Source organism: Phalacrocorax aristotelis, chromosome 5 (genome assembly GCF_949628215.1).
Source record: "Phalacrocorax aristotelis chromosome 5, bGulAri2.1, whole genome shotgun sequence".
Classification (NCBI taxonomy): Eukaryota; Metazoa; Chordata; class Aves; order Suliformes; family Phalacrocoracidae; genus Phalacrocorax; species Phalacrocorax aristotelis.
Genome location: NC_134280.1, coordinates 1,791,462 through 1,810,417, shown reverse-complemented (window position 1 = coordinate 1,810,417; position 18,956 = coordinate 1,791,462). Strand labels below are relative to the sequence as shown.

Sequence of the window (18,956 nt, the reverse complement as noted above, 5' to 3'; positions counted from 1 at the left end):
TCCCCCTCTTGCCGAGGATGAGCGGTGCCACAGCTCAAGTCAGGGCCTGAAATCTCTCCTTTGGAGGGGAAGAGGAAGCTGCATGCGATGGGTTTCGCTTTTGCGCTAGGTGGAAATCCTGGTCTTGTCCACCATGAGGCAGTTTTTAAGAGTAAGACTAAATTAGGCTCCATCATTTCTTTGGTGATTTGCAGGATGCTCGTGACGTTTCATGTGAAGACTGGACTGGTGCCCAGCATTTCCGAAAGAGAGTTGAAGACAGTGATGCGGCTGGGAGGAAGGAGGAGGAGGGAGAGGAGGAGAAGGAGGAAGGCTTGGCTGGCCACTGGGCCATCCCACAGCCTGGGGAGGTGAACCACAGCTGGGCTTCAGGAGAAACAGGGGAACTTCATCTTTTATGGGAAATTATAACTGGTGAGCAGATATGGTGAGGAGACTGGGTGACTTCAAGTTAAACTAAAGCTAACCTGAGCTTAAAGTTAACGCCTGGTGCAGGCAATCCCTCTCTGCCCTGAAAACCGGGTTTGGTTTTTCTAACTCAGAGGTCTCCTGGGGATTTCGCTTAAGAGACTGCAAAATTAAGTCCTAATCCAAGAGGCAGCTTCATTCCCTGTGCTCATTTAGGGACCAGCTAGTCCCTTCTCAGATGAATTTGAGCCTGAGCTCAGGGAGCACACTGGCAGATACAACTTCGATTTCAATGCTTTTCAAAAATGATTCCTTTTTCATTCCTCTGTCTGTACATGTGCTAATGAGTTGTGGTTTGAATCAGCCTCTGATTTGTGATTTTTAATTCAGCTTATAATAGGCTATCTGTGGGGCTTTGTATTTGAGAATATAATTCAGTATAATTATCACAGGGAAGTTTTCAGAAAGCTGTGTTGGCAGCCAAGATAGCATCTCCATTCTTCTTTCAGTGCTAATCAGTTTATATGAGCCTTTCTTATGCATGGCTTTCTGACCATACTAAATTTTTCTGAAACAAACACTTAATCTACAGTTATCAGACAGCAACATGCCTGAGAAATTACATTATATTCAGCAAAAAGCCTCAGAAAGCACAGTCTGGCCACCTCTCTCCCTCAGAGAACTGGACAATAGTGGATTTTTGTTATTTGTCATTTTTCTTCTGTCATAAGATCTTTCATCTTTTATTTTTCTCTTCTACAACCTGGACGTTTTCTAATCCTTTTCTGAAGACCATACAACAGTAGGTTATTTTTCAGTTTAAAATGCGATATGACTAAAGCCTCCAGCCTGCCCCAAACTTCCTTGTTTTCCTTTATTTTCTACATTAACTCAATTCACAGAGAGACACAGAAAACTGCTTTGCATGTTCAGAAACTGGAGAAAAATACCTAGCAGGTCCTTGCCTGGCACTGGCTCCTGTCAACACTCAGGCCCCATTTCCCGAGAACGGTACCTCTCGTATTCCAAAACTAAAAAACCAAAAAATGTGAACGTGAAAATTATTTTTAAAGAGACTGAAAGAAGCCCCCCACCAAGGAGGAGCGCACTTTTCCCTGGTGTGAGGATAAAACATGTGGATGCAGCAAGCGGAAAATATCTTTGCAGCGATCATCCTTGACCCTGGATGGAGGAATATGACTTTGGGTTGTACCTGTCATTAGCCCGGTTCTTACAGAGTGTTCGTCTTGCAAGCAAGTCATTTCCAAAATGGAAATATTGGCATTTGTGCTCAAAAGTGGCAGGGGGCTTAATGAAATAGGAAAATATTTTCTATTATCCATTATTATAACTGTCCTGCACCAAGCTTTGAAAACCCCCCACCTTCACTGTCCTGTTGGGAAGCAGAGGTAGGGTCCAGAGACGATTATATCACCTTACGAAGACGTGCTGATGCGAACAGTTGGTGGCACGGATGCCACGTGCTTGCTTCTAGATCTTGACGTTCTCATAGGCAATTAAAAAGCAACGTGGCAAAACCGGCTTGGGCAAACAGTTCACCTCTTGAGCTTCTCTAGGGATGTGGCCCATGGTGATTCCAGCCTCTCCAAGTACAAAGGGCCAGAAACCCAACCGCAACCGCACCGAAGGATCCTCATTCCTTCAGTACGGCAAGGGTCGTTCTGCTGGCACAGCTGTAGGAAACTGTGAGACCCCTTGCAGCTGAAGGAGAAGGTCATCTTCTTGCCAAGAATAGCCAGTTTATTTGCTCCTTCCAAAGCTGCTACAGACCAACTAAATAATGATATATCAGGGATGGGGACAGAATATATCTTCTTGCTCTCCAGGGTTCGCTCATAGTAATAGCAGCTGCATTAAACTGCCACATTCATGAAGAATTAAAGCATCGCCTGAGATGGTCTGATGGTATTGTCAAAAGCATCAAGGAGGTTAATGACAAATTTCCCTAGGACTCCAGCATCTAAGTGCCTTAAGCTTCTTCTCTAGTGTTTGCCCAAATGCAAACCATCTTTAAACACGTGTAGCAGAGTCTGCAGTAGGAAGGAGCTGAAAACTCTGCGTCCCACCCAGATGCAACGTACCCTTTACAGGCCCAACTAAAGACGTCTGTCTTGCAAACAAACAGTTTCCATCTGTTCCCTCGAATTAATGATTTCTAATCAGGCAAAATACATTTTTCCCCTTCCATGCAAATTCAGCGCTGATTCTAAAAACGCAAAATGGACTGTAGGAAGATATATTTTCATGAGCTGTATGAAAATCTCAGGCAGTTGCAAAAGAAGATGCCTTCCTGTTGCCACATAGTCGGGGTACAATACACCGGAGATGCAACAAAGAGGCCAGTGAACTTGCTCGCTTTGCGGTAGCCCTCTGAGTTGCCTTACCTTTGCAAAACAAGGTCGTGGGTCGAGGAATGAAGTGCATCGCGAAGAATAAAGCACGGGAGTACTTTAAAAAAGGGAATTATGTTAATTGTCAATTGACTCCTGATATTCTCAATCTAGTAGTTCTGTGAGCAGGAAGAGCCAAGGTGTGAATGGAGAAAAATGGCCACTCGGAAGGTTTCTGCCTCCACTCTGCTCTAGCTTTTAAGCTATGCCGCTCGGCCCAGGCTGGGGGGCTTCATGGCTGTAAGAAGCTACTGCAGCTACATTTGTCTGTTCTGCTGAAAACTGCTGTTTTCATATTATTTAGCCTGTTTAAAACCACTGAAAAAAGTGCCCAGGGATAATGCCTTGCGCACACTTGCCTCCAGCAGAAAGCCTCCGAGTCCATTTGCTCTGATTAATAACAATAATAATCACAATTTATATACGCAGCTGGCAGCCTTGGAAGGGCTCCTGTAAACATCCCCCTTCTATAAATACGGAAGTTCCAGACCAGCCGCAGCTTCTTGGTCTTGCTTCACCAGGACCTTTTGGTTGCAGATGTCGCTGGATCTTCGGGGGCTGCTGGGGAGCGGCACCCGCGGCTCTGGGTACGGCCAGGCGCTGGGGATGCGGTGGCGAAAGGCAATGTCATTTATTGCGTGGAACTTGGGGAAGGGATGTGAGACTGCTTCCCATGAGCTACCCGACGCGGCTGCTGCGCGGGGAAGGGACGGGGTGGTGCATGGACAGTGCTTGCTGCAGCCGTGCTCGGTGCCACCGGTGCTTTACGCTTCCTTCTTCTCTTTCTAGCTTGTCCCTCCTTTTGTTTTTTTAATTCACTCCGTTATCCCATCTCCTGACATAAAAATCTAAAAAGCATTACAGAGTGAGGCATCTAACAGTGCTTTTTTTTTTTTTTAACTAGCTACCAGTGGTTAGGAGATATTTTCTGCTTCCATTTTCTATTTTTTAAGCAATTGAAGATGTACAGTCGGGGGACTGCTCATCACGGGTCAGGCAGTAAAACTTAATCCCTTCCAAACTGCTCATTATTACAGGTGACAAATAGTTTATAGGAGCATTAGCTGCTCTCTGGACCGTAACTGAGCAAGCCTGTTTTGCTGCTGGCTGCAGCCAGCCCCCCTGGAATTGTTACGGCTGATGTGTGATACCAAAACTGCTCATCAACACAGTCACCCGACTACCACCGGGCTCCTTTTTTCTTTCTCAGCATGCTCATGGAATTTTTTTACTTATCTAGGGTAAATATTCATGCCAAATCGCTACTGAAATATAGAGAATATTATTTATCACTTATTAGATATTTGAAGCACAGAAAACATAATAGATATGCTTCTTCAATGCAAGATCCCCGTACATTGTCTTGTTAGCCCTAAAATTGCTCCTTGGGTCAAGTGAAAGGAAGAAACGCTGCAGGAATACTGGTGAAGTACAGTTTCTGAGGCCAAATAATTGAAATATCATTTACTGGCAACTAGTGTTTAACTTAAAAGAGGCCCCTTTTCATTACATCATTGCATAGAATTCAGTAGAACCTCTCAGAATTCTTAATAATTTCTGGTTAGAAAAGGAGGACGTCGGGCAACGGGACGTACGCAGAACGTGCACCACGTGGCCACCTCCGCGGTGCAGGCACCTGCCAAATCAGCACGTTTTTCTGCACAAGTTGAAATGGAGCTTTGTCGATTTACAGCGGGCGAGGGCCAAAGCGTTAGAGAAACACAAGAACAATTCAGCAACATACAAAGCCCGTATCCTTTTCTTTGCCCGCCCAGGTCATGAAGAGGCATGTTTATGCGCATGGCTGCACGTGCACGCACGCGCGTGCTCAGTCTACAGCGGGAGGAAATGTTTTTTGTAACAAGTTCTGCAGGTCAAGAACACCATTTAAGGAAAAAACCCAGTTTTTTTACCACAATCCCCTTCCCAAATATACTTTCTTACAGAGCGCCTTCCCCATTTGGAAAGTTTACATCTTTAGTGTCAAAGATTTGGACACGCTGAAGGTTTTTCTTGTTGCATTACTTAATTTCACCTTATTTCACGCAGTCGCTGGCGGCAGTGTGGAAGGACTGCTTGGCAGCCACATCGCGCTCCAGCAAGACCGGCCAGCTGTGCCTTTGCTGGGCGCAGGGACATCCTGCAAGGGAAGATGCTGCCGGCGCGGAGGCAAGTCTTGGCCACCTGCCACCTGGACCGCAGGCTGCTGCGGGCTGGGTGTGATGACCGTGGTGCTGCCTGGGCTGAAGGAGAGGATTTGTAGATGGGAAGCTGTTACCAACATGCTGAGCCATTTGTCTCAGCCCTACATGCAACAGCCTGTTTTAAATATAGATTTAATATAGCTACTATTGGTATGGCTACGGAGGGAATACAGAATGTAATTTGCGGTGTCAGCTCTGGTGACAGGTCCATCAGTAACGTTATGAATTAGTTGCAGCAGCTTAACCTGTGAAAATGCTGCGCACACTGATAGCCTGCCTCTTCTAAATACTTAAGCCAACTCTTGTTCTCTAAATGAATGTGCTTTTTTCCCCTCATCATCTCGCAAAGCTACAAAACTCAATTTCATTTAATTATACCTTTAACTGCCTGAATGGCATCTTCCCCTCCTGTCCCAGTAACAACCCCTCCAGAAAGGGCCGGCGCCTGGCTCCGAGCGGGAGCTTTGTTTGCTCCCCGGTTCTCTCACCACCTCTTGAGGGTTACTGAATGAGAAGGAAACACCAGATGAAAAAGAAAAGCAGAGACTTATCATTTGGCAGTGGAAGCACACAAAGACCCAAACAAAATTAATTCTCCGTATTAATCTGCCTTGGGATTTGGAGGGAGAATGGCAGAACTCACGCTGGAAACGTAAACAGTGGTTGAGCTGTTTTTGTAGCGCAGTATCCATCTTTAAACAGCAATACATTACACCCTTGCTGCGCTATCGTCCAGCACATTCCTTTTGACATGTACAGGAGATGGTCAGGAGCTGATTTCAGGTGTCTTGCTTTCCTCGCAGTCCAGCCCCAGGGGAAGGGGCTTTGGGGACTGACTGAGGGAGATAACACCACGCTATTTCTTCCTTCCTTAAAACCCCTCAACCTTGCCGAGCGCCAGCGGGAGCTGAGGTTGCTCACCACTTCTTGGGAAGTCCTTGGAGTTGCTCAGAACTTCAGCTGAGAGCTAAAAGGATATTTCACTTATTTCTTTTCCCTCGCCCCCATCCCCTGGTTATACCCCCCTATTTGCACCTTCCCTGATCCTCACCCTGAAAGAAAATGGTCCCTCATCACCCCAGACAGACCGTGGTTGCTCATCAGAGGATTTTCTGTGGACGAAGTGGCCCTGTGCCCCGCGGGCTTCCAGGGGAGGGCTTTCCCAGGGAACTCGATGATCTTAAGGGTCTTTTCCAAGCTAAATGATTCTATGACTCCCACCAGTCCTTGCCCTGGCGGGCAGAAGAAGCAGCCGACTGGGAGGCAGTGGGCAGCACTGGATGGATCCTGGACCAACCGTGATGCTTAAACTGCCTTTGTTTCTGTTTAATTTTAGATCGCTGCTGTTGGCAGGGGACGATTGCCCAATTACAGAGCACAGGACAGGTTTCCCGTTATTCCTTGCTGTACCGACCTGGGTTGCATCAGGGCACCTCCCCAGTGGCTCCAGCCTCTGCCCTGTGGTGGTGTAGCTTTTTGGGTTTTAAATGTGTATATACCTGCTTTATTTTTTATTACTTATACCTGGCAAATAGCAAAGGTACCAGTGAAGATATTTTTCAACTGAGCAGGTCAGGTCATTTCAAATGATTTAAATTTCAATATATTGGTCGGTGTGGATCTGTCCTGTATAGGCAGAGGAAAGTGAAAAGCGCTTCTCTGGTAATCCCAGAAGCTTGGTTAGGATAAGCAATATAAAGGAGAGCCAAAATAAAGCTTTTTATGCACTGCTAGCGATGGGTGCTCCATGTCATGTTACCAGCAAAGACAGTGCAAAAATTTGCAGATACTTTAATTCATGAGATCTTCATTAGCACTAAAAACAGCAAAGGGGGAGCAGAAACAGCAGCAATTTTCAGTGGCCTCTCAGGGCCTCCGAACTGGGAGCATCGCTCAGGACTGCCTCGAGCATCAGCGAGATTGCTCCCCGGGTGGCTGAAGCACAAACCATTATTTCTTTTTTTTAGGTTTCTCCTGCTGAAAATTTTAGTCCTTTTAATAACCGTACAAAATCATGCAGGAAAACAATTCGGAATACTTGAGCAGGGAGGCGTGTTTCTGCCAAGCAGCAGGCACTACCCCGTGCAAACCCGGGGAGCAGCGGGGTGCATGCACAGCTACCCCCAGCACTGCCGCCTGCTCCTCCAGGAACGGAGTGCGGGAAATAAATCATTATTTTACTCAGGCTATAGCTAGACTTTACCATATCAACCATAGTTTGTGTAACCACTTGCTATTAAGACAAGTGGTTTCCTCCAAGACTTTATCATGTTGAATCCACAGGGTACCACAGCCCATGCTGCTTTGGTGGGATCAGCGTTGGGGCGTTACTGTACCCCAAAGCTCTAGGGGTGGCTTTCCAGGCCGGGAGGTCAGGCAGTGTGATTGAGGGGAAATGTGCATCTTTGGAGCGTTTTTAGGAAAAAGCAGAAGATGCTGCTGTGGCCCAGAGCCCCCGCTTCAGAGATGAGAGGTGGCGTGTTGTCTCTGATGCCCGCCGCGCTGATTTCCAGCTTCCATTTAGCAGGACATTTCCCGGTGATATCTTTTCATGGATGCAAAGGAAATTAGGGGCTAAAAGCAGGAGCCTCTTAGAGAGGCCAGAGGCACCGTCAGCTATAAAAGGCAAAGTTCCCCAGCCCTCCTGAGCTTGCACATCCACCACCATTTTTTTTCTCCATTTAAGGACTGCTACTTTCAGCTCCCAGAGCACTAACAGAGACTCATTCAGACCCTTTCACATCTCCTCGTGCCCCGTAAGATGACTCATTGCAAGGACCCAGGACTATGTCATAGACGTCCTTCTCTCTGGGAGGAATTTTTCCAGGATTGTTACTCCTTGGAAGAGTGCCTGGTACGTAAGTGTGACTATCCATCACCTTTAGATCAGTCTATCATTTCTCTTTCGACTGCAAATACCCCACTTCTGTGAGCTCTTTTACTTCTTGGCTTTCATATTTTTCCATTTTCCCATGTTTCTATTCCAAACAAAATCATTGTGCCACAGAGCTGGGGCTTGCACCATGTAAATGAGGGCAGCCGTACTCAGGTGGCTGAATAAGTGATGATTCCTAAATTAACTCTGCCTCCAGCATATCGTTACAGGTACTTTGTGCTATCCTCCTATCAAGTGGTGATAGCAATGCTGTATGTCTGGTTTTATGGTCTTATGAAGTCATTGCTGCGTGGGTTTAAAGCCATCAACTTATCAATCCTTTCTCTAAAAATGTATCAGAGAACAAAATATGACTGTGTTGCAATTCAGTTTTTTTCATAAACCATACATGATATTCTTACTTTCTACTCGGTAACTTGTTTTTTCTTTTAGATTTGGAAGGAAGAAAATACGTTTTTTCTGCCATAAAATAATGACACCACAGAGATCTTAAACACTGCACATATCTAAGACAGGAAATACAGTAGTATGTCATCCCTGTTTTGCGGCCGCAATACTAAATTGCAGCTGGAGAATCAGGGACGTATCAGGAGTGCGTTAATCTTGGTGCTCAAATATTATCACAGGAAGCATTTTGTTTACAGATGTCAAAATGCTGTGACTGGGAGTAGCCCCCGCAACACCTTTGCACCTAATGGCTGCATTCAAAGCTGATGCAGCAGGGATGTAGCCGGGCGTGCTTAAGGCAGCGAGGGGATGCCTAGAGGCGCACAACTGGCCAGATGTTTTGCCTTTGCCTTCCCCAGAAGGATGATGGAGACCAGCAGCAGCTGGAGGTGACAGACAGGACAGGGTGGACACTGCTCTACAGCTGAAAGGAAAACCCTTGCAGGCACCGGGGCTGTAAGGTTTATTTCCTCAGGGGCATGTCGGTCCCAAGCCAGCCAGAGGGACACGGTGGGCAGGTTTCACTCTCCCTTTCAGCACGGACGGCAGGACTGCTGTTGGGTTCGTTTCCACATACCCCATTGAAAACAAATTATCTTGACCTACGGGGGAGCAAGAATAGCTACGCACAAGCCTATCTTAAAAAGCAGTATATTTACTGTGAAAATTGGAAAAGAGGCACTCTGGTAAAATAAAGGAGTAAAGGGGAGAGAAATGGCAAGCAGAAATAAGTGCAGCGAGGCTTTTTAAAAAAAGTGTCTTAGTAAAAAAGAGAGTACTGTCTATAGTATTGTTACTAGATTACTGCATAGGAACAACACAGCTGTTAGTCATAGGGAGTGAAGGCAGAAATGTTAAACAAATTTGTTCCAAAAATATGTAAAGAACAAGCTAAGGGCTCTTGACGATGTTTGAAAAAGCTCTAGCCTGCTTGGAGAGCCCCAGGGATATAAAATGAAAGTTCACAACTATCACTGTGCTAATGCTTTGAGGGCCTGTGAGGAGCACCCCTGCTAATCACGTGCACATCAGTCGGCCATCCACCCACCCCTCCATCCACCCACCCACCCACCCATCCACCCACCCACCCATCCATCCACCCACCCACCCACCCCTCCATCCACCCACCCACCCATCCACCCACCATCCATCCACCCACCATCCATCCACCCACCCATCCACCCACCCCTCCATCCACCCACCCATCCACCCACCCATCCACCCACCCATCCACCCACCCACCCATCCACCCACCCACCCATTCATCCATCCACCCACCCATCCATCCCCATCCATCTGTCCATCCATCCATCTGTTCGTCCATCCATCCGTCCGTCCATCCATCCGTCTGTCCCAGGCATGACAGGGGAGCAACAAAACTTTGAAATCATGGATTTCAGAAGACCAATACAACTGTTGCCGACCTACATGGCTTCATACAAGACACACGTTATCAGTCAAACTTCACCCTTGGTGTAATATGCATTTGAATAGTTTAATATGGAAAATGCATACAAGGATGAAGAGAGTAGGCTCCATTTATGGCCTCTTGGACTCTGGCCTCGGAACTGGGATTTCGGAGGGGTTTCTATGTCACTGCAATGGAATCAGCTGAAGGTAGGTGTGAAGTGTGACATTGGGACCATAAGAACAACTGGCATCCATATGCTTTTTTAAACAGAATATCAATTTATGGGGCAGAGAGGTTGTGTTGCCTCTATGTCTGCTTTGGTGAGGCTGCGACTGGAACATTGAGTCTAGTTCTAATGTCCCAGATATAAAAAAAAAGACACTGAGTAGTTGGCAAAGATTCAGACAAGTGCCATGAGCACAATTACACTACAAAAAACATGTCTTTTAGTTAATTGAAAAGAAGTCCAGGTAGAGTTTTTATGTCTTATACATGAAATGGAAATCGGTAACGTAGAGCCTTCCACTGTAGGAGACATAAAAGAAAGAAGAAAGAAATCCATGAATGACGTGAGGTATAGTCAGACAAAAATCACGTATATTTTTGGAACCCTGAGGATAACTAACCATTGGAACAGTTGTGCTGAATCTCCATAGATTGGAAACAAATTAAACTCCATCTTTGATATTCTTCTAGACACAATCTAATTAAAAATGCATGAATTAAAGGAAGACAGCGTGGCGAAACTGGTCTCTCCAAGGTACCTGAACACACAGATTATTATGTTTATATATTTCTATTGCAATACACACCTACAGAGAGGCTATCACTTCCAACAAGGAGTTTACTGCTCCTTGGCAAGCTCTTTCCAAGACTCATAAGCTTGTTAAAGTATGAATCAGAGCTACTCACCTCCACATGCGCTGATTTTGGATTGGTATCTTCCAGAGAAGATAAAGAACCATTTTTTTTTTTTAAACAGGTAAAATTTGTCACTACTTCCTTGCATGGCTGACTGACTTCTCCGGGGTGTTGGTAAAGGAGGCAGCTCTTCAGGAGAGTGATGGCTCTGGGGGATGTTCCAACACAAACGATCTCTGCTGATGAAGTGAGTTAACCGCTGTGAGTGTTTTGCTTCGGGGCTTCCTTCGGTGAGGTGGTGGGAAACAAATGGGAACATCCAGCCATCTCCGTACCCACCAGCGCTCATGATTTTAAAATATGAAAAGGGCTCGTGCATCTGGAGGATGGCATGGGGCTGAGGGCTTTAGGAACCTGCAATAAGTAGTGAGCGAGGAGGAGGAGGAGGCACCATCACAGGGGTGCAGGAAGGACAGGAATGCTCCTCCACGCTGGGAGTCATTGTCAGTGCTGTGTCCTGCCATTCATCTCCTCCCCTTGCTTCTAAGTCTATTACTGCAGGGTGAACATTCCCTTTGAACCTTTCTACCAAATAGGAAATAACCCGTGAAAAATCTGTCATTCAAAGAAATGTCAGAATTAGATGAGAAGCAACTCTGCTTTTCCATCCAATAGTCAGCGTGTAACGCAAGGAAGCACATGGCCCGTTATTCTCCCAGGCTGCTGCAAGATGGATCATAGAAAAGTGGCAGTTTGCAGTCAAGATATCTGAAGTTAAGTCTTAGGAAAAGTGCTTTGTGATGGGAAAATCTGGGACAGGTTATCCAGGGAACTTCCTTTCTGGAAGCTTTCAAGTATTACAACAGTGTCTGCCCGGGGCAGTTTAGACATACTGTGCCCTGGCCCTGCAATGAGAAATAATCCATGCTGGAGGTGATATCCTCCCTTTGCTGTGCTTTGCTATTAAAAAAAAAGGGTATTTCAAATTTTCTGGAAACAACAAAACTCCCACCGTATTATCAAGTTGATCATTGTTTCTCTGTCTGAGCACTGTATCCCATGCATGCCATGGTGGAATCTCCTTCCTGGTGGTCCATGGGGTGGTCCAAGCAGCAAAGACAAGGACGAGCATGCTCTGGCTCCAAGGGACGGTGCAGCAATGACAGGCAATGGCTTGAAATGTTTCATGGTGTTGCACATTCTGGGCTTGTAGGGGTTGTCAGAATTCATCTGGCATTTTGACATAAAAATTTCAAGAATAAATGAAGAAGCATGCTCCTGGCCGGGAATTCGGTGCAGTCCACCAGCAGCTGATTGCCTCTCACACCCCAACTCCCTTGCTAAAGCAGGGGCTATTGATCCTGCTTAGATTGGTTAAGCGCAGGACAAATTATTTTAGGACTTTCATCTTAAAGCACTCGGTTGAATCAATGGCAGTTCACATTTTCCAAGAGGCCCGTGTCTTGCTAAAGCCCCTCTTTTCAATCAATTAGAGGAATGAATCTTTGCAACACGGCTGAGAAAGAAAACAAGCTATTATCTCCTTGCCCCACTGGACAGCAAAGCTTAGAACCAAGTTACAAGCCCTGGATATAGAGTACGTGGTATTGAGCCGCGATAGTAATGAGATGTCAACATCACTGCACAGTATGGGCCTTGAATGAAAATTAAAAATAGTACAGTGCTTTAAATGCTCCTGGATCTTCGTTCTCAAATGACAGAATGTCAATACTTGGTAGAAATCTTTTATTAAAAGTGTTTTTACAGCCTAACTTCATGCTTTCCACGGGCACGGCTGAACTCCCACGGGTACAGTCCGTGCCACAGGCAGCGCTCGCCAGCATTGACAGAGCTTAGGTAGACTATATGAAATTGTGGTTTTCCTTCCTCGATGACCCTTCCATGAACCAGGAAAGTCACTGAACTGAACGTGGGCTTGCAATTTATCCACTGAGGATGGATAAATAGGGTCAATTTAAAATGCGGCATTTAGTCCGGAGCTGATGTCTTGCCCATGTCTCACAGAGCCCTGGACATATGGAGTCTCCCAAGTCCCCTGCAAAGTCTCATACTTCTGATCCCTCTTCCAGGGCAAAGAGCTGCTGTTCCACGTCTCACCAAGCGCTGAGCCTGTGCATTTAATCAAATTGCCTGAACCTCCCCGCTGTACAGCCCTGACACAGTACAATGGATCTCCCTGGAAGCCTTTAGGTTTCATTATAGTATGAGTTAATAATATTTTCCCTAAAGCCTGCTTTTAATTAATGTATGCATTTTCATTTTCTGTCCAAGATGCAACAAATGGTAGGTATCATTAGCTAATACCTGCTGTGCTCCATTTTCCAATAACACCGTATTTTTTTTCTAAGGTAACAACGCATTTCTCACTTAAAGAATATCCTGTGGATATGCTTTGTTCAAGTTCCAGATGTTATTTATGTGTAACCACGGTCATGGTGTACCATTTGAAAAGGAGGAAAAGCAATAGCAAGTACATGGAGTGTGCAAAGAACAAAATTACTTAAGATAATGCGTGGTTTCCTCTCTTCGGATATGACAAAGGAATGCCAAGGAGGTTTGTCCCCAGTGAAAATCAGAAAGCTGGAATTAGGGAGTATTTGCTGACGAGTTTAATATTGGTGCACGTGGATGGGGAGCGAGGTTCGTTAGATGACGGGGCATCTCTGTGCAAATGAACAAGTGCCAGCGCACTCTTGCCGCTCCTTATAACAATGTCATAGAAGTCATAGTAATAGTACAGAAGTCATAGAACCATTAAGGTTGGAAAAGACCTCTTGGATCATCAAGCCCAACAGCCAACCCAACACCCCCAGGCTGCCTAAACCATGTCCCCAGGTGCCGCGGCTGCACGTCCTTTGAACCCCCCCCGGGACGGTGACTCCCCCACCTCTCTGGGCAGCCTGTGCCAGGGCCTGACCGCTCTGGCAGGGAAGGCGTTTTCCCTCATCTCCAACCTAAACCTCCCCTGACGCAGCCTGAGGCCGTTCCCTCTCGTCCTGTCCCTGGTGACTTGGGAGCAGAGACCAACCCCCCCTCACTCCAGCCCCTCTCAGGCAGCTGCAGAGAGCGAGAAGGGCTCCCCTCAGCCCCCTCTTCTCCAGGCTAAACCCCCCCAGCTCCCTCAGCCGCCCCCCAGCACACTTGTGCTCCAGACCCTGCCCCAGCCCCGCTGCCCTTCTCTGGACATGCTCCAGCCCCTCAAGGCCCTTCTTGTCCCGAGGGGCCCAAACCTGAGCCCAGCACTCGAGGTGGGGCCTCCCCAGGGCCAAGCACAGGGGCCCCATCCCTGCCCGGCTCCTGCTGGCCACACCAGGGCTGATAGATTCATATTCAGATTCATTCAGATATTCCTGATGTGAGACAAGGCTCATCTAGAAGGAAGAGCTGCACATAATCTCAGGGATCTCCATCTCAAAGGCGTGCTCTTCAGCAGCGCTAAGTTTATATTTGGCAAAGGGAAAGGGAGATGTAGCTTTCATTAAAAATGTAGGGATATTAATGAAAGTTTGAATGGATTTGTAAAACACTGAATATATATTCTGAAAGCTTTGAGTGGCAGTTCCATTACACACAGACAAATGCCCTAATTGGTAACAGGATTTGAAACGTCTCCCTTGCTGTCAAACAGCCAGCAGTGTTCTGCAGGGGAGTGCATTAAAGAAAACGGCTTTTTTTCTCCGCTACCTGAAATTGCTGAGTGTAATTCAGCTTGTTTTCTTTGTTTGATAACCTTTGAGTAGTTCTTATGTGTAATTAATGTTTACAGCATGATTGGCACTTTTCATTCCTGTAGCTTCAGCGATACACAGCGATTAGCTTAACCAGGGAGTTTCACCAGACAGCAATGGAGAGGTTGTATTAGGTCCAGCTTCTTGCGAATGCAGCAATATGACATAGGGAATATATTCTCAAGTTTAGAGTAAAAGTCATAAGTAAAAGAATTTTTATATCTTCCCTATAGAGATTATTCCACAGCCTAATATCTCTCATTTTCAAGATTTTCCTACAAAGTGGCCTAATTGCTCTATTCCATTCTGGCCTCTTCCAGCCCAGCCTATCTTTTCTGGGTAGACCTTATCTCCACAATATTTTCTGCCCCATCAGGTTATCCTGTAGATACATATGGTATGTTCTGCATTCTTGATTCCATTTCTTTGTCGAAGAGTGCATGTTTTCCTTTTAATGTGTATTTCTCTCTCTATAAGTTTCTCCAGGTACCTGATGGTTTTTGCTCTTCTTCCTCTTATTTCCCAGTTTGTTAGTGGTATCTGAGTGGGATTTACACGCCAGCTTTCGTTACCCGGGAACAAACCAGAGCGGGGACTACCAATTCATTATTTCATGGTATGCTCACGGATGAAGCACAAAACAAACCTGCGATTTTATGTGCGTGTACATCTCTATCTTTTACACTGTAAAATCACCCCTAAGTTTCTTTTAAAGGCCCAATGTCTGTGGGTGAACCTTCGTGCTCATCACTTCAGCTCCTGGAGCTGGGGAAGAACCCGATCGGACCTTGCTTTCCCAGCAAGGTAGTGAGGGCAAAGACATCCCTGCTGCTCTTATGTCCCCGTCGTATTATCCATTAATGTAACTAGGCTGCTCCTTTCTTTTAAGCCCACGTGAGATGTCAGCTCAAACGGGCATCTTTGTTTCCTTCTGCCTGCATTTGCTGCGACAGACAGGAAATTAAAGTAGCTAAAATGAAAGAAATGAAAAAGAATTTGCACTGAGGAGATGGCAGTAACGAAAGGAGAGCGGGCGCCGCACACCATCACCGAGGCTGGATCCAGGGCAGCAACTCCTCTGCCCTCGTGAGGTCCCACCAGCTCCTTCATCCCGCTGCCGTGTCGTTCCATCTCCTTCATCCTGGCGCCATGTTGTTCCATCTCCTTCATCCCGGTGCCGTGCCGCTCCATCTGCTTCGATGTGGTGGAGGGCTTTGCTGCGGCTGCTGCACAAAGCCACCGTGGGTTTGATGGGCCGTTACGTTCCTACAGCCTGCCTCCCTGGAGACACTTCCAAAATAGAAGCAAGTGGGACAGAAAAAAAAGAAATCCTAACCTGATTATGATGGAATAAAGGACATAAAAGTGATATATTGCTTTGTGTATTTTTCATATCATGTGCTCATGACACTGTTTTCCCATGTGCTAAAAATACGTTCTATATCCGTGGAATAGGTCCCAAGCTGCCGGTGGCCGAATTGATGGATACGCTTAGCCCTGAAGAGCTCAGGCTTCCTTTGGTTTCTTTCTTCAGTGATTGTGTCTGGTCCTCAGCGATACAAAAAAATCTAATTTTTGTCATTAAAAAATGAAGATGTCCCATAAAAGAAAGCAGCTCCCTACAACTATATTACAGAGAGGATAAATTGTACGGTCACCAATACCACTTGGCCTGGATTGAAATTCAGTGAAGGTGGGAAGGGAGAGGAAGGTCCTGTTAATTTTTTGCATTTGAGCACGCGTGCCGTTTTGGGACAAGAAGAGGATAAAGCCTTAATACAAAGAGGTGCTTTTAACAAATTTAAGGCTTAAAAATCATTTCTGCAACATGGTCACCTGACTCCTGAGGTTGTAAAGGGAAGTGGAGGAGGGTGAAAAGGACGGTCCCCGTCCCCTGATGCTGTACGGGCGGTGGCGTGGCTCTGGCTGTACCGCGGCAGGATGGTGCCCTGGGGGCCGGTGCCCTCAGGGGCCCCCCCAGGAGAGGCTGCAGGCACAGCCCTGTGGGGCTGGACCACCGGCATCCTGGCTACATCCTGCCCGGCGGCGCAGCAGCGAGGGGCTGAAGCCCTCACGTGGGTCGCCTTCGTCCCGCAGCGCGGCCCCTGCGGTGTGCTTCCTCTAGCCGGGTGAGAGCCGGTGCCCTCGTCTTCCCTACGAACATCTACCCCTTTTCTGAAACTTCGCGGGCTTTGGCAAGCTTTCACAGGTTAGCCACACACTTTTTAAATAAAAAGAAAGTTTTCCTTTGTGTTAAGTTTCAGCTTGTCGCTCCTCAGTGCCATTCATGGTGCTTTCCCCCCTGTATTTTGTACACTTCTCTCTGCTTTCTGCCTTCTCCCGCTCGTTTTTCCCTCTTTCAGTAGAGAAGCCTGTATCGCCGCTCCAGTAACGGCGCGGTGGAGACGGGGAGCAGCACAACTGGCTGAACTGGCTGGGAGGAAAGCTGGCTGCCAGCCACCGGCCACGCGGGCGAGCGCGACGGGCAACAGCTCGCGCTTCCTAACGGTGAGCTAACGGAAAATTAGATTTTTGGACAGCAAGTTTAAACCTTAATTATGGAGAGGACACTGCTGTTTAATATTATAAAAGAATTGAAAGACTTGATGTCCCTCAGGGCTCCTTCAGCATTACCGGTTACAGCCCCAGTCACGGATTGCTGAAATCAATGGCAACAGCATAATCCATTCATGCACAGAAACAGAGCTGTCGAGAAAGGAGGAGCACTTTTAATGACTCACTCTTTAATGATAATTAATATGGGCTCAAACGCAGCTAGGGCTGTGTGTTAAAATGGGTTGCCTAGCTGAAGATGAAGATTTTTTAGGAAACACACTTCCATCAAGGGTTCCCAGCCCCAGCCTGGGGTGAGCACCCTGTGCTGGGTGTGCTGCACGAGCCAGGATCGCCTGATGGCTACTCTAAGGGGTAAATATTAAGGCAAATAATAAAGCTGTAATGTGTGCTGTGCCTGTCCCTTATGGTGATGTCTTGGGTTTTTGACTGCAAATGAACAGTGGGATCTTATTTTCCTAATTAAAGCTAAACTGCTTTAAAAATCAACATGAATTTTGCCTGAATATGCAACCGGAATAAAGTCCCACACCTGCGTATGTGCGAACTGCTCAAACACACCTTTTCTGCGTACTTCAGACAGTGTTTATTTTTACCAAAAAGATGTGGCAAGCATAGAATTCAAATTGTACAGCCATCTAGACAAATTTAGCCTGAGTACATTCGCAGGGTTATCTAGAAGCAATTGCAGTTGCTGGAGTGTTTTTAATAAGCGTATTCCATTTAAAATATCGAACAAACCACTTTGGGTGTTTGGGAAGTGACTAAGATGCCTCTTGATTTTTCTCCTGGAGGATTAGCACGCATTTTGAGCTGAAAGGGTGAAATCTATTATGTCGCGTTCCCAACCCCATGTTCCTGGCTAACTGGGAGAAAAGGCAAGACTGGCTGAGAGGCAGCAGAGAGCTCAGGCGCCTTTTGGCAGGCTGCGGCGGCGTGCTGGGGACGAGCTTTGGTGCGCATCTATGCCCAGAAGAGCTTTGGCTCTGGTGTCTTGCACGCTGGAAGCTGAGGCTGAGCAGGAGGGCTGAGGTCTGCCTGCAGCACGGTGGCCTGAAGCTCTGCTGCATGGGCACCACTATTTGAATTTAAGGCAAAAACTACCCCAAAATTACTTTGTAGACAATAAGTAGGTATGCAGACAGCCTAGCGTGAGACTACTTCAACCTGGGCTTAAGAAAAGTGAGATTTGATCTTCTTTATTGTCATACTCAAGAAAAATTACAAATAGTACCACGGTAGGGACTTGCTGCAGCTGGGGCCATATGGACTTTTTGGGTATCCTTCTCCCTAAAACAGCCAGTTGGAGGCTGCAGTGGGAGGCCCTGGGGTGAGTCCTGCGGGGAGAGGTCCTGCTGGGAAGCCCTGCCCCCAGCAGCAGTCGCTGAGAATCGCGGGGGGAAGGGTTTCCTCACAAATTGGAAATTTCCCCTGTAAGAGCTCACGTCTGAGAGCAACGACTGAGAGCTGGTCAGGTCTACCAGGTCACTCATAGTCTTCTGCTCCTCATGGATAGAAACATTACAGAGAAACGGGAATGCACATCAACGAAAGGCCCCTCAGGTTTTGGTGGTAAAATTGAACATACTCTACTATTTAAGATGAATAAAGAAGGGACAAACACAAAGCAGATCAGCTGTTTATACTGTCTTCAAGCCAACTGCAGGGTGGTGGAGCCCTCCTTTGGGTATCCGCAGTGGCCTTATCCCAAGTACTCCCATTTCCCGGCACCTCAGCACTACAGCAAGGTAGATTTTGTTTCCAGTGTGTTCTAGGAGCTGACAGGGCTGTACTTGTTGACACCACAGACTCTCCCCGCTGCTCTCCCAGCAGCGTTCCAGGTGCGTTTCTAAAAATGACCCTGAAATGATGTGTGCAGTCATCGGAAAAAGCTCTGTTCACCGTGAGGTTCCCGCCCCTCGAACACACAGGTCACGCCTTTACACATACATCTAGAAGGGGCAAAGCAGGCAGGTGTCCATCGTGCCCAGGGGC

At 46.8% G+C, this 18,956-nt stretch overlaps 1 long non-coding RNA gene across 1 annotated transcript in view; it reads left to right on the top strand.

The window, feature by feature from the left end:
- Nucleotides 1-15,749, top strand: part of LOC142057178 (uncharacterized) — a 114,234-nt gene extending 98,485 nt beyond the window's left edge. Inside the window, exons 7-9 of the long non-coding RNA XR_012660566.1 lie at nucleotides 7,710-7,877; nucleotides 10,760-10,885; nucleotides 14,914-15,749. This is a non-coding gene — a long non-coding RNA (uncharacterized LOC142057178). The remainder of the gene's footprint in view (nucleotides 1-7,709; nucleotides 7,878-10,759; nucleotides 10,886-14,913) is intronic.
- Nucleotides 15,750-18,956: the final 3,207 nt, after the last annotated feature.